Consider the following 9422-nt stretch of genomic DNA (forward strand, 5'->3'; position numbering starts at 1 on the left):
TCCTGCTTGTGCATGCCCAATGGCTTTTTCATTATTTAATCACTGTGGAACAGCTTCAACAGGAGAGACAGAGGGATCTCCAAATCAGAATATCCTGTAGATGAGTGACTAGGGCAAGTGACTGAGAAGTGGTTGAGTCCTGTTCAAATTCCTTCTCCACCTCAGGCAGAGGGGGGCTCCAGCTGGATTCTCCCACATTCCAGGTAAGTACCCTAACCACTGGACTAAAAGTTATGAGGGATGCCCTGTTCCTCACCTATAGAGACCTGACCTGGTAGATGAGCTCTAAGAACACTCACCAAATGGGGCCTCAGAGGTGAGTTAGGCAGACAAATAAATTTCTTTCCCCAGTTCATTCATCACCCTAGGGCTTAGGAATCTGGACACCTGGTGTGGGATTGCAGTGCACAGGTGGAAACATAGGCACCTAAGGAACTTCTATTGCAAAATATTAGGCGCAGAGTGAGTGTGTTTAGTGTCAGCTGAGCTGAAGTTTTGTGAATCCCAAGCAGAGTCTGATTCTGGGATTTAGGCACTTCAAGCGGCAGTTAAGTGCCCAAGCCCTTTTGTGAATCTAGCTCAGCATGACTTGATTTAGGTAATGTATATTTGCTCTTTTCTGTATGTTGCTCGAATATATTACCATTTACTATATTGTTGTTATTTAAACAAGAATACACCTTAATTTTGTGTAGTAACAAACTAGTTATATTGTAAGCTATGAATTTAGTTTTCTTACCGTATCAATTCTACTTAAAGCAAAATATTTAAAAAACATATCAACCAATAACAATGCTATTACATATATATTCCAGTAGTGCTCCACCACCAGATTGGCCCCACTGTGCTAACTGCTGTACAAACATACTGTCAAGGTTCCTTCCCCAATCTAAACTTTAGGGTATAGAGGTGGGGATCTGGATGGACACTTCTAAGCTTAATTACCAGCTTAGATCTGGTACCACTGTCACCACCCCCAAGTACTCCCTTTTTCCCTGAGTAGTCTTGAGGGACTTCACCTATTCCCTGGTGAACACAGATTCAAACCCCTTGGATCTTAAAACAGGGAGAAATTAACCATTCCCCCTCCTTTCCCCCCCACCAATCCCTGGTGAGTCCAGATCCAATCCCTTTGGATCTAAAAAACAAGGAAAAATCAATCAGGTATTAAGAAAAAAGGCTTTTAATTAAAGAAAAGAAAGGTAAAAGAAACCCCCCTGGGAGAGAGTAGCATATCAGCTACTCTCTCAGACAACAGATTCAAAACACAGAGGATGTTCCCCTGGGCACAAATTTAGTTATACAAAAAAAAATACGCAAATACCCAGTTTGATTCTACCTCAATTTGCATGAGACAGGCTACAAAGAAATAACCATAAACCTATTTATTCCTTTCTAGAACTTACTACTCTGATCAGAGGCTGGTTCCTTGATCTTTTTCTCTCCGGCTGAAACTGAAACTCTCCACAAAGGAAAACCTTCCCTCCTTCCTTTTGAAACATCTTGTTTCCCCATTGGTTCCTCTGGTCAGGTGTTAGCTAGGCTAGGTGAACTTTTTAATCCTTTACAGGTAAAAGAGGCATTAACCCTTAACCATCTGTTTATGACACAAACGATAAATCAAAGTCTCTGTTCCAAAGAGCTTATCAGCTAAAGAAACATTCAAATCATTTTCTAATTAAAAAAATGAAAGCACCGAATCATTATGGCTCTTTCATGAAATTATAATTAATTTGCATCAGCATTGATCTGACTTGAGAACAATTTTTTTGTCAATTTTTTTCAGTCATTTTATTTTGACTCAGGCCTTGGTCATTCAAACACTTATTCACAACTTATTATTGGACTTAACATCATGCATTCAAGGAGTCTAGAGAGCTGGTGAACATAAAGTCAAGCACAGCCTGAACATAACAGCAATAACAACAACAATCTTTGAGGTTGTCAAATTCAACAGCCAAAGAAAGAAAGATAAATTGGCATGTCCAAATCTTAACTTGACAAAAAGTATATTTCAAACACTGTTTCCCTCATTCCTTTCACTACACTGGAAGTCTTTAAAAAATATGCTGACTGCCAGGAGTGCATCTGTATCGCCTGAATGCTGTTCTAGGAGTTTTTACAGCATCACTAAAGAGCTTTTAAAGAATAATGTCTGGGGTAAATGACTCCATTTTCTGAGTGCTTCTTTAATACCTCCTCATGTGCATAGAGAACATCTTGGAATACATTCTGAACAGAAAATGTTTGTGGGTGTGATACAGCAGCTGATTTGTTTTTCCTCAGGAGTTTCACACTGCTTAGATAAGGGCAAAGAGTCTAGCAGCTCAGAGCACCAAGCAAAGGAAGAGACAGTCAAACAGATAGAACTAGCTGGGGATCAGAGAAAGAGAAAGAGTTCCCCACAAATGTAATAGGTACATTTGAAATGATCAGCTCCTCAATGCCCAATGACTTATAGGTGCTTTAACATAAAAATAACTAACCTAAAACAAACAGACCTATGATATGGTACAGAGATTGAGCCTGAATATGAATAAACAGGTAGCTCACTGCTCGCTATGATTATCTACCTGGGTATGGGGGAGAGGTATGAAGCAGGCCTGGGAATTGATGGCTCAATCATGCAAAGAGAGGAAGGTCTTTGTAATAGATGTTCTTTGATGGATATTAAGAGAGTATATTACTATTCTCTCTCTCTCATACAGATGCACAAACGTAATATATCAATTTATCTTAAAGTTTTCTATGCCAACTAGTTAGTTTAAATTATAATTTATACATTCATTTTTTTCTAAACTCAGAGTAAATCCTACATTAAAGTGGAATATTAAAATATATATATTACTATAACTCATAAGGATTCATTATTAATTAACAATAAACAATAACAGTTAATAAATTACATAAGTGCTATGACCAAAAGCTCCAGAAGTGTAAAAGCTCCCTATTCTCTTTATTGGTGAAGAGGGAAAAATGTTGGCATGGAGATCTTCATTTCCATAGCCCACCTACACACAATTTCACTAGTGATACTTTTGGGGTCTCCATATCCACACACACAACTGGATTTTGGGGAATAATGGGCTCTCAGGGATGCTCAAAGGTGGGGGAGAGCTCTTACCTTGTGACAACGAACTTATTTCCAAGTATCTGGTACTCTGCTCAAGGCTCTCATCCCCTGGGGACTTTGCTGTAAGATAGGGCACAGACTGAGGACTTTGTTGCAAGACACGGTGCAGAGGACAGAAGCAGAGCTGTTGAGTGGCATCTGGTGAGGTCCCACCTACTAAGCATATTAATCAAACTGAGTCACTAAAGTGGCACCTCCAGAAAACCAGGCAAATAACTCCCTAGTGAATGGAGACAAACCTATAAAGAGACATTTGGACTCCTGCTACTTCCTGATCTAATTTGTGAGTGAGGTTTGGTGGGTGGGTGAGGGGTGCAGTTACAGGACTGTTACCTGTGGGATATTCTCAGTGGTGGATGGAAAGGGAGTTACACACACTACTGACAGAGATACTGAAAGGCGGTTGAGAGTTGTATTCCATTCTTTTCATATTCAGTCTGTTGCTGTGTTTCCTCAAGTTTATGACTCTGTTCCCATTCCTCTAATAAAAATATATCTGTTTGTACACATTCTTGGAGTACTTGTGAGTGGGGAAGTTCTGCCTGGTAAGCGTATCCAAGTGTGTTCAGTTTTTCTAAGGTTTCTGGGTGCGAGACAGAGGCAGTTTAGTGTTTTGTCAAAAAGACCATAGATACTTTGAACACAGCAATTTTTGCTGCCACTTGCCATCTGGCAAAAAGGTTGTAATAATAAATAAATAAATAAATAACAACAAACATTGATATCATGATAGACCTAACAACCACAACTAGATTGGGCCCATTATGCTAAATGCTGTACAAACACACAAGAAATAACTGATCCTACCCTGAAGAATTTACAGTTTATAAATCTCTATAGGAACAAGTACCTTGTAGTCAGATTTAATTAGCCAACCTGCTGCTGGAGGACAACGTTGAAATAGTCTTTCTGTTTACATGAAAACATCTGTTTTTTCCTTTGTTTTGTTCCATCTTGTGCACCGTGAACCCCCCAAAAAAGCTTTTATTTTATTTTTTTTAGCAAAGTAGCCTCCTCCACTGGCATGGGACCAAAAGCAGAAGCAACTTAAAAAAACATGACTCAGTAACAAAAAAGTATCAGAGAGGTAGCCATGTTAGTCTGGATCAAAGCAGGTATTCACCCACAAAAGCTTATGCTTCAATACATCTGTTAGTCTTAAAGGTGCCACAGGACTCTCTGTTGCCTATAACAAAAAATGTTTCCTACAGTTTTTAAATAATAAGCAGCCAGTGTTGAGCATAGAGGGCAGGTGTCACCCTCCTGGACATAGGCCCTTGAGAAGCCATTTTAATACATCGTGGAATGTGAATGCTTCTCAAGGTTAGTTTATAAAGTAATCTCAAGGTCATAAGGTCCTAGAGGACTGCTATGGAGTCTGCATCTGAAAGAAAAAGCAGCACATCCAATCATTTTCAAGAACAGCATCTGACTGCCTCATAAACATTAGCCTCCAGCTTCATCTCTCATTATTGTCTTTATTACTTGACTATGGTAACACCTAACATGTGATAGATGCTTTCCAGACATTCGAGAAGGAACGGTCCCTGCCTAGAGGAGCTCATAATATAAGGAGCACCAAAAAAAATAAAAGATTAAATAAATGTCTTCTTGATTGTATATATAATCAGTGCAACTATGGGAAAGCTCCATCAACAGAGAGAGTAACCAAGGAGAAACCATGATATGCTAAGATCTTTCCCTGTCCAACCTCCATTTTATAGAGACTAAGCCTTAAACAATTTGTATCCAGTCCACAATTTCAATCCAGACAGTAAAATAACATAACAATGAAACAGAATATTCACTGGTTAACTGTAGTTACATTATGAGAAGCAGTAGCATAGTGACCACGGATGATTGTATCAAATGGCACTGAAAACACTGGCAAAAAGAACTGGCCTGATAGCTGATGAATAGCTGTTGCTAGTGCCTTGAACTTGTCTGAAAGGAGTTAATTGAACCATTCCAGCACACTCTTTCACATCAACTAGTCCATGAAGTCTGTTCAGCAAAACGATAAGATCAATACAAGACTAAAGCATTTATTTACTGAAGATGAACCATTACACATATGCATTTTTTCCAATCTATCTGTGCATTTCTAATGTATCAATACACAGTTAAGAATAGCATCCTTTCTGTCCCAAAAGACTACAAGATTTTCCACCCATCTTGCACTTTAGGAGGCTTTCTTTAATGGGATTATTTTTGGTGATTGTGTTCCAAGTTGACAGTCTATTCTGCAATCACTCTTATTTATTTATTTAGACTTCTGTACATATCCATTGAAAGGGAAAGTCTTGCACAGAGGGAAGTTTTGTATTTCCTTGCACTGAATCCAGAAAGTGAAAGACAAGACTCCCCTTATCACAGGTGGTAAGGAATACCACAGCAAACAGGTTTCCACCACAGACTACTGGCCTCCAACACCAATCTCCAGGTTTCCACCACAGATGCTGGCCCCTAACACCTGGGAGCCACAATGCTTTTTGTTGATCATACCAGTTGAAATACAGTAAGAGAGAGACTAGTGGCTTCTGAGATGAGTAAATCTTATCCATTGAGGACTTCTGATATTAGAACCAGGGCTTTAGAATGGATCCAGCATTGGATATGAATCTGGCACCAAGTACAGTGTTTTGGTATGGTGTGCTTTCATCTATGTCAGAGATTTTAGAGATACCATGGCATCCATAGCCACAGAACATGAACCCCAACCAAGAGATAAAAATCCTCACACCTTTCACTGCTCCTAACAGTGCTCAGAAATTAATTTATTGATCATATTGTCCAAAAAACAACAGTTTGGTATTTGGATATGAAAATGTTCTTAAGATCAATTTGTCAAGCTGAGGCACACCAAATGAGTTGCTAATCTACCTTTCCCCTTTGAGACTTCAATGATAATTTCCCTCCAATGGGAACATGCCTCATGGAGAGCCTTCTCAAGGACCTATAGGGCTTATACATGAACTGGAGACTTAACTTTTCCTCTCTACCCTTCTTGTATATACAGTCAAATTCTGCAAGGACATACCAAAGGATGTTTGGGCCCTCTCACACTGCCTATAAAGATGAGAGACTGGTTCTAATACAATTAATTTCTCAACAAAAAGGAATAAAAAAAAACCAGTTGAGCCCAATTTGGGATATATAGAGCGATGATAAACTGACAGTTCATTACACTGGATAGGTCCATTGGGAACTTCTTTGTCATGCCTATAGTAAAAACAAATGTTTCTTCCATGTCTCTGCAAGATATGCTCAGCACCTGAAATTTGACTGAAAGAGAAGAATGCTGTCTTTAGTAAACTGTTGTCTTTAAAACCAGGTCCTTCTGCACCTGTGATCCAGTCTCCTTTCTTGCTGCTTGGCTTCTCTGATTTAATGCATAAATATTGGTGAACTCTGAGAACACCTAGCATGGACAAGTTTTTTTAGGGAAGAAGTATACATTCAGAAACTATAATGATGAAGATAGTAAAAGGTCAAGATTTTCTGAAGTGACTAGCTGTTTTGGGTGCCTAAATCTTGTGAGCCTAACTTGAGACATCTTAAAAGGGACTTCTTGTCTGAAAGTGCTGAGTAGCCATTCTCTGAAAAAAGATCTGGTTGTGTTAAGATGTCTCAAGTTTGGGGACCCACAAATTGAGGTACCTGAAATCATTACTCACTTTGAAAATATTAGATTTATGCTTAGAGAGTGTTTGTGCTGAGAAGACAATCTAATACAGCTTTTGTCTTGACCATCCACCTTTCTATCTTTCCATATAATTAATAGATTTTAAGGCTAGAAGGACCATTATCATCATCTAGTTGATCTCCTTCATACACAAGCCACAGAATTTCACCTCATAATTCCTGCATCAAACCCATGAGATGAGCTACAGTATGTATTTGAGAAACAGATGTAATATTGATTTGAATACTTCAGGTGACAGAGAATCCACCATAACCGTAAAGTTTAATTATTCTCACTGTTAAAAATTAGTGCTTTATTTCTAGTGTGAATTTGTCTAGGCTCTGCCCCCAGACAATGGACCTTATTATGGCTTTGCAAGTTAGATTAAAGGGCTCTCCACTATCAGAATTCATCTCTCCATCTACTTACCGACCATAAACATGTCACCTCTGAACCTTCTTTTGGATAAGGAAAATTGATTGATTTCCTTTAGTTTATAAAATAATAAATATTGAAAATACATTGTATTTGTTGTATATAGTGCATTCCATCTGAAAATCAGAAATTATTTTACAAAAATAGATAGTTCATTCAACACAGTATCTCCTGGAGTTCTTCTGCCTGCAAGTGCCTTTCAAAGTCAAACCAACTTCAAACTGAGATCTCACCTGATCTCTAAACGCAGTTGATGATGATCTGAACCCAACACTAGCATAATCCTAAAGCTTCCCAAATTCAAAGCGATACAACACCAAATCATCTATAAAGTGATTTATATAAACTCTTTGTATTGTCTGAACTGAAGATCGTAATTTTTAGGTGTGCCCTGTGTTGTTCCTGATAGTATTGATCCTGATGCTTTGTGACAGTCTCTCAGAGGACAGTCTTGTCTTGTTTTGTGTTTCCTGTGAGTGTAAGTGCTGAAGTGCAGTGCAGTAGTATTATGCAGCGTTAAATAACGAAGAAATTGAGACTGAGTTTTATGGTAACCTTAACAGAAGCAATAGCTTGCCTTTTGTGTACTCACCGTAATTAATTTGACAAAGTAACGGATGCTCTGTTAGCCATAACATCTCTGAGAAACAAACAGGATTTGTCATCTATATAACAGGTGAAATCCTGCAGAAGCCACAATCTTAGAGGTTTCAAGTGTAGAGGTGAAAGGAGCACTTAACCACATGGGTGAGATGAAGATCATGCTGTAATGAGTTAGATGCATATATTGAAAATATCTAGAGAACCCTAGAGCAAGATATAGGCAGAACAAGGCATGAGAATCTAGGTGCTGAAAGATAATGGTCTTTTAATAAAGAACATTTCAGACACAGAACATCCCCATGTTGAAAATGTGTCAAAATCTGAAAGATACAGCTGAGTGTATGAAATGTAAGTGTTTATATTTCAGCTTGTCACAGAAAGTAAAATCCTCTGTTTAATTAGAAAAACGTGTCACTGCATTTCAAGCAGTTTCCCTTACATATCTAGAATCATTTTTTAGTTTAAAACTCTTCCTATTTTCTTATCCTTAGTTTGTTGGGAGGGGGGGTTGAGAAAGTGACGTATCATTAATTATTATTATATTTTACTGCAAAGAAGAGGCTAGTGCTTAATCCTTCTAATTGCATGCAGCTAGCTGGTCTGTGCTGGACTCTACTGCGAAGCTTTGTCACTTGGGACTGCATTTATAAATCATTCATTTTATCAGGTCTATTAATTTCATTACAACAGCAACACATCCCAAGGGATTGAGACTCAAATCCTCCTTCTGTCTCCTTGCATCACAAGAAAATCTAAAGAAGAAGCTGAAAATGGCCCTTCTCTTTATCACATACTGGCACATTTCAGAAGAGCAGATTAGTTACGCATGGAGATTAAAAATGCATTTTTTATCACACACAGGGATAAAAAGATTAATACAACTGCAAATAAACAAAAAAAAGGAGTCTACCAAGAGGGCAACCAATCTGGAGTTGAGAAATCACAACTGACTCTTGAGTTTTGCAAAAGAATTATTCACTGCTTCTCCATCAGAAAGCCATTTCAAGATGAAAAATATGATAATGAATTAGGCTAATATAGCAGCAAAAAGAGCTATGAAAAGGACTCAAGAAATACAACCACAAAGGCATTGCTATGACTAACAGTGGCAAAGACATTTACATTGCTTTTATGTTTTAAGACTCAAGTTCATTTAAAAAAATCTATGTGCATGTCTTTCATCTGTGTGCCTACAAATATATATGATACTACAGCAGCACCTCCAATGTGCTATGCACTGTACACATATGTAAGAAGACATAGTCCCTGCCTCAGAGGTCTTGCAGTCTAAAAGTCAGTCTAATGATATCTTTACTCACGTTGATGAGCAGCTACTCATATGAGCAGTTCCACTGGCAGTATCTTTTTATTAATGTAAGGGAGTGGGCGAATGTGATACATTATGGCATAAGGAATCAAGCATTAGATGAAGGGTGGAGGAGAAGAATCAGTGATGCAAACAATGTTTTTAGATTTTTTTTAAATTAACATAAACTATTCCCAAATTACTCTTCCACTGAGCCACTATTAGTTGGAAAATATGTTGAAGATGGGAATAAAGAAGTG

This window comes from Gopherus flavomarginatus, chromosome 1, assembly GCF_025201925.1.
Source record: "Gopherus flavomarginatus isolate rGopFla2 chromosome 1, rGopFla2.mat.asm, whole genome shotgun sequence".
In the NCBI taxonomy this organism is placed as follows: Eukaryota; Metazoa; Chordata; order Testudines; family Testudinidae; genus Gopherus; species Gopherus flavomarginatus.